The sequence below is a fragment of the Hemitrygon akajei genome, chromosome 13 (genome assembly GCF_048418815.1).
Source record: "Hemitrygon akajei chromosome 13, sHemAka1.3, whole genome shotgun sequence".
NCBI lineage: Eukaryota > Metazoa > Chordata > Chondrichthyes > Myliobatiformes > Dasyatidae > Hemitrygon > Hemitrygon akajei.
Window position 1 is genome coordinate 56,687,984 of NC_133136.1, and position 17,706 is coordinate 56,705,689.

A 17,706-nucleotide genomic window follows, 5' to 3' on the forward strand; every position below is an offset into this window, starting at 1 on the left:
GGCGAGTACGAGCGGTTCCGAAGATGCGGGGCGGGTTCGGAAATCTCGCACGTGATTGGTGAGAGCACGACTGAAGATTGAGGGAGTCGGGCCCCACACTTCCCGTCGGTTTGTGTTAATACTGCTCCATAGCAACGGCTAACACACCGACTCCGGGTAGGTGCTCGTAGCGTTTTTAAATGGCATGACATTTCGGGAGAATGTGCGGTAAAACTTTTACATGTCTTTTGCACTTCCTGACACAAATGGCTTCGGTAATCTTCAATCAGGCACCGGCGCTCTTGATGTCCGGCAACATTGCACGGATTACGTATTTAAGTGAGAGAAGTGGGCCAGTTTTAAAACTTTGGTTAACAACTTGTCCGATTCCCTACCGATACTTGTAATCTTTTAAAGTTTTGACTTAAAAGTTTGGTGGCACGGTAGCGTAACGCTTCCCAGCACAAGGGATTGGAATTCAGTTCCCGCTGCTGGTAGTAAGAAGTTTGTTCATTACCCCCGCGACAACGTGGTTTCCTCTGGGTGCACTGGTTTCCTCCTACATACATTCCAAAGACCTCATCTCCATTCTACATGGACGTTCCTCTATTCTGAGACTGTGCTCTCTGGCCGTAGACCCGCCCCCCAAACACAAACACTCACTCACTCACTCACTATAGGAAACACCCTCTCTCCACAGCCACTCTATCGAGACCCTTCAATATTCGATAGGTTCCACTGCCACCCCCCACCCCTCATTCTTCTAAATTCCGGTGAGTACCGGCCCAGAGCCATCAAACAGCCCTCATATGATAAACCGGTCAATCCCCGAATCATGTTCCGTGAGCCTCCTTTGTCAGCACACCCTTTCTTAGATAACGGGCCCAAAACTGCACACAATACTCCAAGTGAGGCCTCACCAGTGCCTTATAAAGTCTCAGCATTACGCCCTTGTTTTATATTCTAGTCCTCCTTTGGTGTTTTCACCCAGTAGGGTGGTTACAATCTGTAACACATTGCTTGAGAAGGTTATGGAGGCAGATACTTAAGAAGCAACTAGACAAGCACTTGAATTGTCAAGGCACAGGATGCTATGGCTGATTGCTTGTAAATAGGATTAGTGCAAATAGGTGCTTGATGGTTGGTAAGCATAATGTGGACTAAGAAACCTGTTTCTGTACTTAATGGCTCAGTAACTCATGGGGGCAGTGAATTGGACATCATAAATGATTATAAGAGTACTGGTGTAAAATTAGTGGGATATTATACCTGCGTATGATTAAAATATGACTTTGAAAGGAGAAAATGGATAGGGATGGCAGGGGAGAAGTCATCCGACAGGCAATGATCCCTCACTGAGTAGAGACATTCGTGTACAATAGGTGAGACTTGACGATCATCAGGCTACTGTCCGCAACAAATATACAGAATGTGAAAACTCTTTATCAAGCTGGAAATCCAGAGAATGTGAAGCATCAAATGGAATGGGATTGGATGTTTTGATTCTGATGAAGACAAACTGATCCATTCAGGTAGTGATAAACATGACTGAGGTGTGGGAATGATACCAGATGCTGAAAGAAGCTAAAGCCTTATGGGATATTTGGGCATTATCAGACAGAGTACTACAGAAGACATAGGAAGTTTTTTTTATGAAATCTTGCTAGAAGCAAAGGACCACTGCAAATCACAAGATATCATTATGGTGGTAGGAGAGGTGAATGTCAAAGTTGGACAACAACGAGATGGTGATATTGTCAGCAGATTGGGATTGGGAACCAGGAATGACAGAGGTGAGTGATTTATAAATTGGTGTCATGCGAATGATCGGATAATAACAAACACATGGTTGAAGTAGAACATATAGTAAGAAGATAGTGAACTTGGAGAAGCCCAGGTCAATATTGCAATCAAATAGACACGTAACAATCAGCAAGCATTTTAGGAATGTCATGCAACAGTCCAAGGCATATCCAGGAGCAGACTGTGAGAGTCACCATGTTCCAGTGATATACAATCTAAAAGTTAAGCTTAGATGATTAAAGAAGTCTAAGGGTTTTACCTAATTAGATCTGGCTTGCTTGAAAGATCCAGGCATGAAAATGAAATGGAATTTAGCAGTGAAGAACAGATATGAAGTTCTCACAGTGGAGAATGCACCAAATTGGTTAAAATTTTAAAAAGGCAGTCATGAATTTGTCGAATGAAATGATACTGAAAAAGAGAAAAGAGAAGAAAAATGGATTACAGATAAAATTCTGGATCTAATGAAAGAAAAACAGAAAATCACACCAAAGATCAGTGATAAATGTAAAACTGTGAACAAAGAAATCAAGCAAAAATGAAGGGAAGCTAAAGGCCAATGGATAAATGAAGAACGTACAAAGGTAGAGAAACTGAAAAATTCTGGCAATATGCACAAGAGGGTGAGGACACGGACAGGTGCTAATTCTTGAACATCTAGTGGATGTTTGAAGGTGAAAGATGGATTGATACTCATGGAAAAAGCAGATATACAGGCTAGATGGTTTGAATACATTGCCAACTTGTTTAAGGAGACGAGAGAAGCCAACAATTAGACCATAAGATATAGGAACAGTATTAGGCCATTTGGCCCATCGAGTCTGATCCATCATTTCATCATGGCTGATCCAATTTTCCTCTCAGCCTATATCTCCTGCCTTCTCCACATATCCCCTCATACCCTGACCAATCAAGAATTTATCAACCGCTACCTGTGGCAAAGAATTCCACAGATTCACCTCAGCTGGCTAAAGAAATTCATCCTGATTCCTCCTCATCTCCATTCTAAAAGGATGCCCCACAGTTCTGAGGCTGTGTTCTCTGGCCTTAGACTCTCCCACCAGAGGGAGCATCTTCCCTATCCACTCTATCAAGGCCTTTCATCATTTGATAGGATTCAAAGAGATCACCCTTCATTCTTCTGAATTCCAGTGAACACAGCCACAGAACCATCAAATGCTCTTCATATCCTGGAATCATTTTTTAGACCACTTTTGAACCCTCTCCAGTTTCAGCACATTTATTTTCTTCATGAAATGAATGCTAACATTGGATTTGCCTTCCTCACCACAGACTCAATCTGCAAGTTCACCTTTAGGGAAGCCTACACAAGGACTCCCAAGTCCCTTTGCTCCTCAGATTTTTGTATTTTCTCTCCATTTGGAAAATAGCCAACCCTTTAATTTCTTCTACTTAAGTGCATGACCATACATTTCCCGACACTCTATTGCATCTGGCATTTCTTTGCCATTTCTCCTAATTTGTCTGAGTCCATCTGTAGCCTCTCTACCTCTTCAAAACTACTCGCCCCTCCACCTATCATCATATTGCCTGAAAACTTTGCAACAGAGCCATCAATTCCATTATACAAATCATTAACAGAAAACGTAAAAAGGATCGGTCCTAGCACATAGCTATAAATTCCAAATGTTAAAAGGCTTGAACAGATTAAATATGGCAAAGTTATTTCCCATGGTAGGGGATTCTAGGACAAGAGGGCACGACTTCAGGATTGAAGGACAATCTTTTAGAACTGAAATGCAAAGAAATTTCTTTAATCAGAGGATGGTAAATCTGTGGAATTTGTTGCTACGAGTGGCTGTTGAGGCCAAGTCATTGGGTGTATTTAAGGGGGAGATAGGTTCTTGATTAGTCAGGGCATCAAAGGGTATGGGGTGAAAGTAGAGGAGTGGGGATGACTGGATGAAGTGGATCAGCCCATGACTCGATGGTCCGAGTGCCTTACTTTTGCTCCTATATCTGATGGTCTTATGGTCTTATACGACATGGGAGCAGAATTGGGCTATTGTCCCATCGAGTCTGCTCTGCCATTCCATCATGGCTGATCCTTTTTTTCCCCTCCTCAGCCCCATTTGCCAGCCTTCTCCCCATAACCTTTGATGCCTTGTCCAATCAAGAACCTATCAATCTCCACCTTAAATACACCCAATGACCTGGCCTCCAGCTGCCTGTCATAACAAATTCCACAAATTCACCATCCTCTAGCTAAAGAAATTTCTGCACATCTCAGTTTTAAATGGATGCCCTCTATCCTGAGGCTGTGCCCTCTTGTCCTATACTCCCCCACCATATCCTTTCCAAATTTACTCTGTCTAGGCCTTTCTACATTAGAAAGGTTTCAATGAGATCCACACCCATCCTTCTAAATTCCATTGAGTACAGGCCCAGAGCCATCCAACATCCTCACTGATAACCCTTTCATTCCCAGAATCATCCTTGTGATCCTCCTATGAATCTTCTCCTCCACCAGCACATCTTTTCTTAAATGAGGATCCCCAAAACTGTTCACAGTACTCAAGGTGAGGCCTCATCAGTGACTTATAAAGTCTCAGCATCAAATCCCTTTGTATCTCAGATTTTTGGATTTTCTCCGTTTAGAAAATAGTCTGCACATTTATTTCTACTACCAAAGTGCATGACCATGCATTTTCCGATATTGTATTTCATTTACCACTTTCTTGCCCATTCTGCTAATCTGTCTAAGTCCTTCTGCAGCCTACGAGTTTCCTCAAAACTACCTGCCCCTCTACCAATCTTCATATCATCTGTAAACTTGGCAAAAAGCCACCTATTCCATCATCTAAATCACTGATATACAGCATAAAAAGAAGTGGTCCCCCAATAACCCCTGCGGACCACCACTAGTCACTGGCTACAAACCAGAAAACAATCTTTTATTCCCACTCACTGACTCCTACCGATCAGCCAATGCTCTAACCATGTTAGTAACATGTTACTATAATACCATGGTACTGTAATACCATGGGCTCTTAACTTGGTAAGCATCCTCATATGTCAAAGGCTTCTGATAGTATAAATATACAACATCCACTGCGTCCTCTTTATCTATCCTACTTATAATCTCCTCAGAGAATTCCAACAGTTTCCCTTAAGGAAACCATGCTGAGTTTGTCCTATCTTGTCCTGTGTCATCAAGTACTCCATAACCTCATCCTTAACAATTGACCCCAACAGTTTCCCAACCACTGAGGTCAGGCTAACTGGCCTATAATTTCCTTTCTGCTCCCTTCCTCCTTTCTCAAAGAGTATAGTGACATTTACAATTTTCCAGTCCCCTGGCACTATGTTTGAGTCCAATGATTTTTGCAAGATCATTACTAATCTCTACTGCTACCCTAGGGTTTATCTGGTCCAGGTGACTTGTGTACCCTGAGGTCTTTCAGCTTTTTGAGCACCTTCTCCCTTGTAATAGTAACAGCACTCACTTCTCTTTCCTCACACCCTTCAACATCTGGCACGCTGCTAGTGTCTTCCACAGTGAAGACTGATGAAAAATATTCATTTAGTTCATCTGCCATCTCCTTGTCCCTTGTTAGTATTTCTCCAGCCTCATTTTCTGGTGGTCCTATATCCACTCTCATCTCATATTTTTTACATACTTGGAAAAGCTCTTACTCTCCACTTTGATATTGTTTGCTAGCTTGCTTTCACGTTTTATCTTTTCCCTCCTAATGATTCTTTAAGTTGCTTTCTGTAGGTTTCTAAAATCTTTCCAGTCCCCTATATTCCTGTTATTTTTTTCTTTCTTATATGCCCTCTCTTTTGCTTTTACATTAGCTTTGACTTCCCTTGTAAGCCACAGTTATACAATTTGCCATTTGAGTATTTTTTCACCTTTGGAATACATCTATCCTGCACCTTCTTCATTTTCCCCAGAAACTCACACCATTGCTGCTCTGCTGTCATCCCTGCCAGCATCTCTTTCCAGCTTACTTTGGCCAACTCCTCTCTCACACCAGTGTAATTTTGTTTATTCTACTGAAAAACTGCTATGTCAGACTTAGTTTTCACTCTTATCAAATTTCAAGTTGAACTCCATCATATTGTGATAACTGTCTCCTAAGGGTTCTTTTACCTTAAGCTCCCTAATAGCCTCTAGTTTATTACATAACACCCAATTCAGTATAGCTAATCCCCTAGTAGGCTCATTGACAAATTGGTCTAAAAAGCCATCTCACAGGCATTCAACAAACTTGCTCTCTTGAGATCCATTTCCAACCTGATTTTTCCCAATCAACTTGCATGTTGAAATCTCCCATGACTATCATAACATTGCCCTTTTGACACGCCTTTTCTATTTCTCATTGTAATCTGTGGTCCCATTCCAGCTGCTGTTGGGAGGCCTGTATATAATTGCCATCAATGTCCTTTTACCCTTGCAGTTTCGTAACTCAATCCACAAGGATTCAACTTCTTCCGACACTATGTCACACCTTTCTACTAATTTGATGCCATTCTTTACCAGCAGAGCCACAGTACCCCCTCTGTTTACCCTCCTATCCTTCTAATACAACATATAACCTTGGACATTTAGCTCCCAGCTACAACCATCCTTCAGCCATGATTCAGTGATGGCCACAACCTCATACCTGACAATCTGTAGTAGATCATCCACCTTATTTCTTATACTCTATGCTTTGAGATATAACACTTTGAGTACTGTATTTGCTACCCTTTTTGATTCGGCATCCCTAATGCACTGATACTCTTCATACTGGCTGCAATTTTGTCCTATCATCTGCCTGCCCTTCCCAACAGTCTGACTGCATGCTACCTTTGGTTTTCTAACCATCATCCTATCCTGAATTCCATCACTCTGATTCCCACCACCCCCCCACCCCCACCAAATTAGCTTAAAACCTCCTCAACAGCTCTAACAAAACTGCCCATGAGAATATTGGTCCCCCTTTGGTTCAGGTGCAACCTGTCACTTTTGTATAGGTCATACCTGCCCCAGAAGAGATCCCAATAATCCAAGAACCTGAAGTCCTGTCCCCTGCACCAGCTTCTCAGTCACGCATCTATCTTCCAAGTCAACTTGTTCCTACCCTCACTAGTGTGTGGCACAGGTACCAATCCGGAAATTACTACCTGGGAGGTCCTGCTTCTCAGCTTTCTGCCTAGCTCTCTAACTTCTCTTTGGGATCTCTTTGCATTTCCTTCTTAGTCATTGGTACCAATATTTACCAAGACGTGTAGCTGCTGTCCCTCCCCCTCCAAAATGCTGTGGACACGATCTGAGACATCCCTGACCCTGGCACCAAGGGATGCTCTGCGCTAACTGCCTATTCACATTTTCATTTCTCCTGACCGTCACCCAGCTACTCGCCTCTTGCAGTTTAGGGGTGACTACTTCCCTGCTAGTCTGATCGATGATCTCCTCACTCTCCCATACAAACCAAAGGTCATCCAGCTGCTGCTCCAGATCCCTAACATGGTCTTCAAGGAGTGCAGCTGGATGCACTTCATGCAGTGGTACTTCATCCCTGTGGAACACTACTAGTCACTGGCAGCCAGCCAGAAAAGGCTCCCTTTATTCCCAATCTTTCCCTCCTGACAATCAGTCACTGCTTTATCCGTGCTAGAATCTTTCCTGTAATACCATGGGCTTGTATCTTGTAAAGCAGCCTCATGTGTGGCACCCTGTTAAAGGCCTTCTGAAAATCCAAGTACACACCATTAACCGATTCCCCTTGGTCTATCCTGCTTGTATTTTCTTCAAAAAATTCTAACGATTTGACAGACAAGATTTTCCCTTGAGGAAACCATGCTGACTATGGCTTATTTTTCATGAGCCTCCAAGTACCCTGAGACCTCATCCTTAATAATAGACTCCAATATCTTCCCAAACACTGAGTTCATCCTTTCTTCTGCCTTCCTCCCTTCTTGAAGAGCAGAATGACATCTACAATTTTTCAATCTTCTGGAACCATTCCAGAATCTAATGATTTTTGAAAGATCATTACTAATGCCTCCACAATCTCTTCAGCCCCCTCTCAGAACTCTGGGTTGCAGACCATCTGGTCCAGGTAACTTATCAACCTTCAGACCTTTCAGTTTCAAGAACCTTCTCTCTAGTTATGGTAACTTCACACACTTCACGCCCCTGATACCTGGAACTTGCACTATACTGTTGGTGTCTTCCACAGTGAAGACTGGTGCAAAATACTTATTTAGTTCATCCGCCGTTTCCTTGTCTCCTGTTATTACCTCTCCAGCCTCATTTTTCAGTGGTCTGATATTCACTCTCACCTGTCTTTTACACTTTATGTATCTGAAAAAACTTCTGGTGTCCTCTTTAATATTATTGGCTAGCTTACTTCTGTATTCCGTCGTTACCTTCTTACTTACTTTTTAGTTGCGTTTTGTTGGTTTTTAAAAGGGACGTATATATTCTGTGCCTTATAAATGGCTTCCAGAAATTCTAGCCATTGCTGCTCTGTTGTCATCTCTGCCAGTGTTCTTTTCCGATCAGTTCTGGCCAACTCCTCGCTCACGCCTCTGTAATTCCCTTTACTCCACTGCAATACCGTTACATTCTCCTTATCAATTTTCAGGGTGAATTCGATCATATTATGATCACTTGCCCTTCAGGGTTCTTTTATCTTAATCTCTCTAATCAATTCTGGTTCATTGCACAACACCCAATCCAGAATAGCTGATCCCATAGTGGGCTCAACCATGAGCTGCTCTAAAAAGCCAACTCATAAGCACTCTGGAAATTACCCCCCGTAATTCAGCACCAACCTGATTTCCCAATCTACCTGCATATTGAAGTTCTCCATGACTACTGTAATATTACCCTTCTGGCATGTATTTTCTATCTCCTGTTGTAATTTATAAGCCACATCCTTGCTACTGTTTGGGGATCTGTATACAACTCCCATCAGTCTTTTTATCCTTGTAGTTTCTTAATTCTATCCTCAATGATTTATCACTTCTGACCCTATGTCACCTCTTTTTAAATGATTTGATTTCTTTTTTTTATCAACAGAGCAACACTGCCCCCTCTGCCTTCCTGCCAATCCTTTCAATACAATGTGTATCCTTGAACATTAAACTTCCAGCTATAATCTTTCAGCCACGATTCAGTTATGCCTACAGCATCATACCTGGCAATCTACAATTGTGCTGCAAGTTCATCTACCTTATTCTGTATACTGCAGTCAGATCCAACACCTTCAGTCCTGTATTCACCCCTCTCGATTTTGTCCACCCCTGTTTGTAAACCAGTTACCTCATCCAAAGCACTATTATCTGCTTTTCCTACGATACTTCTCTTCTTGAGATATTGGCAGCTCAGGATACTAGTTGCACCATGTTCAATCTTTTGATTCCAAACTTTGTCTGAGGTCTTACCAACACCTGCCTCCACAACCTCTCCACTAACTGTTCTGGCACTCTGGTACCCATCCCCCTGCAGCACTAGTTTAGACCCTACCGTGCAGCACCAACAAACCTTCCCGCTAGGATTTTAGTCTTTTAGTTCAGGCGCAAACTGTCCCTTCTGTACAAGTCCCATCTTCCCTGGAAGAGAGCCCAATTATCCAAAAATCTTATGCCCTTTCACCTATCCAACACCTTAGCCACGTATTAAGCTATATAATCTTCCTAGTTCTAGCCTCACTTGCACATGGCATAGGTAGGAATCTTGAGATCACAACCCTGGAGGTCCTGCCATTTTACATAGTACCTAACTCCCTGAACTCCCTACGCAGAGCCTCATCACTCATCCTGCCCATGTCTTGCTACCTACATGGGCCATGGCGTCTGGCTGTCTGAGGTATCCTGGACCCTGACACACAGGAGGCAACTGACCATCTGGGAATCTCGTTCTCACTCACAGAACCTCCTGTCCACTCTCCTAACTGACAAATCCCCTATCACCACAGAATGCCTTTTCTCCCCCCATCCCCCTTCTCTTCTGAGTCACAGATACAGACACTGTGTCAGAGACCTGACCACTGTGACTCTCCTCTGTTAGGTCATCCCACCCCTCAACAGCATCCAAAGTGAGATACCTGTTCTTGAGAGGGATCGTCACAAGGGTACTTTCTACACTAGCTTCTTAACTCCTTTCCCCTTTCCGACTGTCACCCATTTTCCTGTGTCCTGCACCTTGGGTGTAACTACCTCTCTATATGTCCTATCTGTTACCCCTTCAGCTCCCAAATGATCCGGAGTTCATCCATTTCCAGCTCAAACTCCTTAACGTGGTTTGTTAGAAGCCATGGCTGAATGCACTTCTCGCAGTTGTTGTCATCAGGGACACTGGAGGTCTCCCTGCTTCCCCACATCCTGCAAGAGGAGTGTTTCACTAACCTGCATGGCATTTCTATTGGCCTAGCTAAGCAGATATAAAGAAGAGAAGGAAAAAAAAAACTAGATCTTTTCTTTGCTTTCTCTGAGTGAAGCCTCGAAGTGCTAAACCCTCAAGATCACCACTCTGATCTGTCCACTCGGATGATGGCCGCTGCACTTGCCCCTGCCTTCCTTTAATTTGCTGTTACTAATCAATCCCAGATGCCGATTGGTCACTGGTTAAAGCTCAGTTATGCTGCCGCGGCCAGCTGCTGTCTTTTATCCTCAGACAGTGGACCTGGTTGAAGTTCTTTCCTCTCCAAACTTCTGATGGCAGGATTGGCCACTGTGTGCAGTTTTGGTCTCCATACTTGAGGAAGGATATACTGGCTTTGGAGATGGTGCAGAGGAGGTTCACCAGGTTGATTCCAGAGGTGAAGGGGTTAACCTATGAGGAGAGACTGAGTAGCCTGGGACTATACTCTCCGGAATTCAGAAGAATGAGAGGGGATCTTATGGAAACATAAAAAGTTTTGAAAGGGATAGATAAGATAGAAGTATACTATGTTTCCATTGGTAGGTGAGACTAGAACTAGGGGACATTGCCTCAAGATTCAGGGGAGAAGATTTAGGACAGAGATGAGGAGAAACTGTTTTTCCCAGAGAGTGGTGAATCTGTGGAATTCTCTGCCCAGGGAAACAGTTGAGGGTTCTTCATTAAATATATTTAAGATACAGTTTTATAGGTTTTTAGATAGTAAGGGAATTAAAGGTTATGGGGAAAAGGCATGTAGATGGAGCTGACAAATCAACCATGATCTTAATGAATGGCGGGGCAGGCTTGATGGGCCAAATGGCCTCCTCCTGTTCCTATTTCTTGTGTTCTTATGTAAAGCTCTGTTACTAAGAACATAGGCAGCCCACTGATTATGAAATCAGGAGTCAAAGCAGCTGTGGGGAAAGTGCAAAAAGAATAAAGCATTAGGACCAGATGGCATTGCTATAGAAATGATTGAAGCACTGGAAGATTTCCAGATTGAAAGGTTGACGGATTTGCTGAATTAAATAGATGATAATGGGGAAATACTTGAGGAAATCAGCAAGTCAGTATTTACTGCATTGCCAAAAAATCTTTGAGCGATTGAATGCAAGTTACACTACACAATTAGTTTGATGAGTCATGTTAGAAAAGTCCTGCTATGAATCATCATGTTGAGAGCAAGAAAAAGCATGAAACCAAAGCAGTGTGGCTTCATTGTTGATAGTGGAATGCAAAATGCAATCTTCATCCTTAGAATGATTTATGAGGGCACCATAGAGGTCTAGAAAGATGTATACCAATGTTTCATTGATTAAACCAAAGGTGAGACATGAAGAACTTACAAAAATCCTTCAGCACTGGGCATTGGTGGGAAAGATATCAGAATCATCAGAAATTTGTATTGGGAGCAAAGAGCAGGAATGAGAGTTGAAAATGAGACAAGTGATTTTGTCCAGATTAAGAGGGGAGTCAGACAGGGATGTGTTCTCTTGCCCGGCCTATTTAATCTCTATAGCGAGAACATTCTAAGAGGAATTAGCAGTATTCCAGGCATGATAATTTGGATAACCTATGAAACACAGGTGACACAGTGCTGATAGTTATTTCCAAAAAAGAGAACCTCCAGGAAATATGAGATAAAGTCATCTAAGAACGTGCAAAGAGAGGATTGCCCATCAGCTGCACAAAAACCAATTGTATGGTTGTCCCAAAGAAGAAAGAAATATAGACATGCAAACTGAAAGTGAGTAACGAAACAGTGAAAGAATATGAAAGTTCAATTACTTGGGGAACACAATACCATCTGACAGTGGAGCTGGTGTTGAGGTTAGAATAAGGATTGGTATTGCTAAATCCACATTTGAGCAAGGTATTAAAAAACCATACTGTAATTTCCATGGGTACGAAACTGGGAAGTGTTGTGGTGCTATGTTCATTCAAAACTAACCTATGGAAATAAATATTGGACAATATCAAAACAAAATGAGGGAAGACTCGAAACTGCAGAAATGTGGCTTTTGAGAAGAATGATGAAAGTATTGTGGAAGCACAGTGTTGTGAAAAGCTGGATTAAGAAGAGAGCTGATATCATTGATCAGGCAATGGCAGCTAGAATTTCTGGGATGCACTAAGGAAAGAGAAGCTCAAGTACCTAGCAGTGACGGGAAAAATTAATGGAAGAAAAAGTCACAGTTGGTAGATACATGAAGGGATGGGCAGTTAAAAGTTTTGAAGGGGTGATTAGAACTTCTCAGATTAAAGACAGATGGAAGACCACGATTGCCCACGTCATACAATGTGGTACATATGTGTTCTCTCCTTTGGAGATTTTTACATTATTTTCCTCATTCCTGTTAGTTGCTGAGTTAATTTTACCTTTGTTGGAGATGTATTCATTGTTACAATAAGTATAAAGTTATTTAGCTTGAGAAATTTTGTGACCCTTTTGAAAATTTCAGTTTTGTCACAGGATGTTTGAAAAAAAAGACTCATAGACTCATAAGCATTAGTTTGGCGCTCAGCAGTAGAAGAAATTATTCAACAAATAATCTTTTACGATATGAATGTAACATTTTAGGGCAGGACAGCCTGGCCCTGGTTATATTCACAGCTGTTTCTGATATAAAATGATTCAAGCTTTGCTTATATTCCATTGTGAGGATCTTTGCTATGCAATTCTATTTTTTTTAGATAGTGCTTTATGTCTATTGCTTTACACCATCTGCATTCTACATTTCCAGATACCACAGTAGAAAAGAAGAAAAGTTGCTTACCTTAGGAACATGTTTGAAAATTATTAATTACTGCAACATTGTGACTTAATTACTTTACTCATAATTTATCCAGCTGACCTCTAAGAAAATGTGATGTTTGAGCAAATTTTTCAATGTATGAAACTCAGTACTGACTGTCAAAACAAATTTATTATTCTGTTTAGAATCCAGTGCATTACCAGAACAGATGTTAAACCAAGAAGTTGACTGCAATGTTATTATCAGTCTAGAGGGTTTTTTTTTAAACATTAACCTTCTTGATCTATCCCAAGTATCTGAACTCTCCTCATATCTGAAATCTTTCATTCCCAGTAAATGTAATTTATTTTTATCTTTCTTGAAGAATGGTGCCCAAAGTGGTTTATAGTATCCCAGCTGTGACCTAACTAGTGACTGTTGCTTTTATATTTTGTTTGTCTAATAATGCAAAACTCACTATGTAATTGTTTCATTAAATTATCCTGTTATCTTTATGTGTATGGGCATCCAATTTTTCTCATCTCACCTACAGTTTTTACGTAGATGACTTGCTGAGCTCCTCCAGCAATTTATGTATGTTACTCAAGATTTCCAACATCTGCAGAATCTCTTGTATCTACAGTTTTCAAGCAATGCTTTTTATGTTATTCTTTCTTTCCATGTTAGTCAGCCTCATTGATCACTACCTGCTGTTCCTTGGCCCAGTTCAGCATTCTGCATGCTATCCTGAAGTTCTAACCTCATCACCATCAATTGCCACATGTTAAAGAATTAAATTTTGAAGGCTTTAGACAGGAACTTGAAAAGGTTGATTAGGAGAGGATGTTTCAAAGTGGAAAGTGAGGTAGGGAGAGTTCAGGTACGGTATGTTCCAGTTAGAGTGAAGAGTGAGACGATCAGACTTTGGGAACCTTGGTTGATGAGGCCCTGGTCAGGAACAAGAAGGAGACAGTTGACAAGTACAGGCAGTTGGAATCAAGCCTATCCCTTGAGGAGTATAAGAAATGAAGTTGTTCACAAAAGATAAACCAGGAAGGTAAAAAGAGATTGGATAGCTCGGGCAAATAAGATACAAGATAATCCCAAGAAATTCTACATTGAGACCAAAAGAGTAACTAAGGAGAAAGTAAGTCCCCTTGGGGATTAATGTGGGCATCTACGTGTGGAATTAAAGGAGGTGGGTGATATCTTACATGAATATTTCTCATCTCAGTTGATCGCAGGGAAGAAGGAAAATGAACAGTGATACCCTAGAACATATCCACATATCCAACAAAAGAAGGCGTGCTGATGTTAAAGCATATTAAGTTGATCAATCAAATCTGACCGGACCAATATCCTGGGATCATTGTGGAAAGCTGGGGAAGAAATTGAAAGGGCCCTGGTAGATATATTTGCATCAAGTTTAGCCATGGGTGAGTTACCAGAAGACTGGAGGGTGGAAAATGTTATCCCTTTATTTAGAAAGGAGAGGAAGGACAAGCCAGGGAACTACAGCTTAATGAGCTAAACAACAATGGTGGGAAAGTTACAGATGAGTATTCTGAGGTATAGGGTCTTCCATCATTTGGAAAGGCAAGGACTGAGGACATCACCAGGTTCAGGAACAGTTATTACCCCTTAACCATCAGGCTATTGAACCAAAGGGGATAACTTCACTCAACCTCACTTGTTCCATCATTGATATGTTCTCATACCCAATAGAATCACTTTCCAGGACTCTTCATCTCATGTTCTTGATATTTATGTATTTGTTTATTCTTTTTGTATTTGCATTTTGTTGTCTTCTGCACACTGGCTGAACACCCAAGTTGAGCAGTCTTTCATTAATTCTGTTATGGTTATTATTATTCTATTGATGTATTGAGTATGCCTACAGGAAAAGGTATCGCAGGGTTGTATATGATGACATATCTGCACTTTGATAATAAATTTGCTTTGAACTTTGAATAGGAATCATCAGCATGGCCTTATGCATGGGAGATCATGTCTCACAAATTTAATTGAGTTCTTTGAAGGGTGGCAAAGAGGACTGATGAGGACAAGGCAGTGGTTGTTGACCAATTGGCCATGCCTTTGACAAGATTCCACATGGTAGATTAGTCTGGAAGATTAAATCACATGGGATCCAGGGTGAGATGGGCAAAATTAGTTTGGTGATGTAAGTCAAAAAGTGATAGTGAAGGGTTGCTTTTTTGGATTGGAGGCCTGTGATCAGTGGTGTGCCACAGGAATTGGTGTTAGGTTAACTTATATTTGTCACCTATAATGATTTAAATGCGGGTTTTCCCAGGTCTGAAATGTCCAATACCAGAGGGCATGTATTTAAAAGGAGAAGGGGCAAATTCAAAGATGTGCAGGGCAAGATTTTTACACAGACAGGTGGCTGCCTGGGGTGGTGGTGGAGGCAAATAGGACAGAGGTGTTCGAGAGGTTCTTGGTCAGGCACAGGAATGTGAAGGAAGGCAAAGGATATGGACTATGTGTGTGTAGGCAGAAGGAATTAATTTAGTTGGGCATTCAATTACTAACTTAATTATGAATAAACTTCTCAGGCTTCCAACTGCGCGCAGGTATCAATTTTAACCAACGTTTCGATGACAAACTCTGCCATCTTCATCAGGAGTGATGCTTGGTATGTCTAGCCCTTCACCTTGTAGCCATTCTGTAGGAACATTGTACGTAATTGTCATATTTCTTCATGGAGACTCTCCAAATGGCTACAAGGTGAAGGAAATCAATCGGGCCCTTAAAAGGGCCAACAGCAAAACCAGGAAGCCTAACAACAAGGAGGAACCCTTCACTGCCGCCTATCTTCCCTATATTTCCACGGTTTCTGAAAGGATTGCTAAGATCCTGAAGGAGTACCGGATCAATACCATCCACAAACCCATAAGGAAGCTCAAATCACAGCAAAGATGACCTGGGACTCAGGATGGCTGGCGTTTACAGGATACCCTGTGAATGCAGAGCAGAGTATATCTGCCAGACAGTGGAAACCGCATCAAGGAGCACAGGAGGTGTACCTGATTGGGTTACCCAGAGAAATCGACAGTAGCAGAGTATTGCATTCGCAATGGCCATAGGACTGACTTCGATGGCACAAAACTACTGTGCCATGCCAATGGCTTTTGGGACTGCCTGGTGATGGAAGCCTTTGGAATAAAACTAGGGAAGCAGAATTTTAACAAAGGTGAAGATCTCACTCCAAGTAAGAACAGGAATTCTATTGTAAACAAGGTGGGACAGTGGAAGACTGCTTGGACGAGGAGGGATGGACAATGGGGTTATGAAGTCATCATCCCTGATGAAGATGGCAGAGTTCATCATTAAAACATCGGTTAAAATTGATTCCTGTACCCCACTGGAAGCCCAAAAAGAATTTATTTGTTATAAATGCCGGGAAGGTATCAGATTCTTTTTCACTAATTTAATTAGTTCGGTATAACATTATGGGCCAAAGGACCTGTCTTGTGCTGTAGTTTCTATCTTCTTTGAAAATGTAGTTGGTTAATAAGTTTGTAAATGGCAAATGGGTTTCAACTTGCACAAGTGCAAGGTGTTGAATGCTGGTTAGTCAAACTAGGGCAGGACTGTCACAGAGACCGTCTGACTTGTTTTTTGGAGTTTTGGTACCAAATATTCAGTTCCTTTGTGTTCTAGTATGATCAGGGCAAGATCATAACAGTTCTGTCCTAATTGGAATGTCCTTTGGCTTCTCTTCTACTGTACCCCTGGGTCCTTTATACTTGGCTAAACCTTGTTTATTTCATATGGCTTACCCATGTGAAGATATGTTACCAACCATTGCAACAAAGTAGCTTCTCAATGATATTTTTAAGAGGTAAAATACTCTACATATTTTTTGTTTTTTAAAATGGTTTAAAACATAAGAACATTAGAAATAAGAGCAGGAGTAGGAAAACTGGCCAATCAATCCTACATTCATTAAGACCGTGGCTGATCTGGCCATACACTCAGCTCCACCTACCTGCCTTTTCCACGTAACCCTTAATTCCACTACCATGCAAAAATCTATCTAACTGTGCCTTCGATGTGCAGTTTGAGCACCCCTTATCCAAAATTCCAAACTCTGAAAACCACTGAACTCCGAAATTTATTTTGGGTGCTGACGTGACACCACCAATGGAAGATTCCACAAAACACTGGGAAGGTTCCCGGGTGATATGCAGGCCTATGTACATCACAGATAGTTCTGAGAAGTGACTTCATGTACTTTGAGTAGGGCCCTGTTGGTGCCTGCCAGTTTTGTCACCAGACCTTCGTGCTTTACTCACAGTGGTTACCATGTGATTTGTGCTTAGTTGCTGTGTGTGGTGACGATACTGCTGAAAATGTCAAAAGGGCTTGCAGTTATCCTATGGATAACAGTGAAGGAAGCATTTATGTTTATCTACAACCCAGAAAGTCGATTTGTTGGAAAAAGTTGTCAGCATTGAAGCATCTGATAGAGGATTATGGTGTTGCAACAACTTCCATCTATGACCTGGAGAAACAGAAGGACAAGCTGTTGAAGTTCTATGCTGAAAGTAATGGACAGAAGTTAATGAAAAATAGAAAAACACTACATAAAGTGAAAAATGAAGATCCCGATGTTGTATTGTAAGAGTGGATTCATCACTGCTGGAGTGAACATATGCCACTTAACAGTATGCCAGTCATGAAATAAGGAGCTCTCTATCATGATGAACTGAAAATTGAAGGTAATTGTAAATATTCAACAGGCTGGTTGCAGAAATTTAAGAAATGGCATGACATTAAATTTTT

The 17,706-nt window shown here is 41.5% G+C and overlaps 1 protein-coding gene across 3 annotated transcripts in view; it reads left to right on the forward strand.

Moving 5' to 3' along the window:
• Positions 1–17,706, forward strand: part of LOC140737898 (uncharacterized) — an 86,174-nt gene continuing 68,468 nt past the window's right edge. For 2 of the 3 annotated variants that reach the window (XM_073064674.1, XM_073064675.1), the window contains exon 1: positions 9–156. The gene's annotated coding sequence lies outside the window, so the exon portion shown is untranslated. Of the gene's footprint in view, positions 157–17,706 lie in introns of all 3 variants that reach the window. The other variant, XM_073064676.1, reaches the window with a different exon arrangement.